Source organism: Carlito syrichta, unplaced genomic scaffold (genome assembly GCF_000164805.1).
Source record: "Carlito syrichta isolate Samal-C Ts95f unplaced genomic scaffold, Tarsius_syrichta-2.0.1 Scaffold316208, whole genome shotgun sequence".
Classification (NCBI taxonomy): domain Eukaryota; kingdom Metazoa; phylum Chordata; class Mammalia; order Primates; family Tarsiidae; genus Carlito; species Carlito syrichta.
Genome location: NW_007260304.1, coordinates 558551 through 559302, shown reverse-complemented (window position 1 = coordinate 559302; position 752 = coordinate 558551). Strand labels below are relative to the sequence as shown.

At 59.4% G+C, this 752-nt stretch overlaps 1 protein-coding gene across 2 annotated transcripts in view; it reads left to right on the top strand.

Moving 5' to 3' along the window:
- MYADM (myeloid associated differentiation marker) overlaps window positions 1-752 on the top strand; it is a 7383-nt gene that overhangs the window by 640 nt on the left and 5991 nt on the right. The window contains exon 2 of one of the 2 annotated variants that reach the window (XM_008073873.2): window positions 426-512. The exons of the other annotated variant lie outside the window; for it this stretch is intronic. The gene's annotated coding sequence lies outside the window, so the exon portion shown is untranslated. The remainder of the gene's footprint in view (window positions 1-425; window positions 513-752) is intronic. 2 annotated transcript variants of the gene reach the window in all.

The following is a 752-nucleotide window of genomic DNA, read 5'->3' as shown; positions in this document are numbered from 1 at the left end:
TTAAGAGAGGGGGGGTCTTGCTGTTGCCTAGGCTGGTCTCGAACTCCTGGGCTCAAGCGATCCTCCCACCTTGGCCTCTCAAAGGATGACAGGCGTGAGCCGCCGTGCCGGGCTTGATTGTTCTTTTGAGCCAAGAATCTGGGCCGCATCATATGGAAACCAGGACCCCGCGCCCCCAGCTCCCAGGAATTTTGCTACCAACACACCCCCACCCCATCAGCTGTGACAGCTGAGAGCCCAGAATCCGGCCCATCAGTCCCTTACACCGCGGGTCCCAGTGTGAATGAGGTATTTTGCTCCCCCTTCAAGACCCTTAAATGCAAGAATCTAGCCTCTGTTTCTTGGGGTGACCCACGAGTCAGAGATCTAAGCCCAGAACCTCTTAAAGCCAAAGGATCGACTCCCTCAACCCTATTCTCTTTCAGGAACCCAAGAGCCAGAGACCCGAGCCCACAAACCCCATCAAACGGAGGGGCCTGGTCCCCCAATCCGCTGAGACCCAAGTGTCTAAGGTTTCATCCACACGGGCTGGGGGGAGGGGGCGGGGAAGGCCAGACCAGAAGGGAGGGGGAGGACTGACGTGAGGTGAGACGACTGGGGGTGGGGACCCGAGCTGGGGGGGTCTGTCCTAAACAAACCCTAAACACGCGGGTTTCTACGGCGACGGTCTTCCCTGGCCTGCCCTGGAGACTTCTCCCGGGCTGTGTCGAGTAGGGCAGCCCTCAGGAGTCCCCACTCCGCCAGCTGTTGTG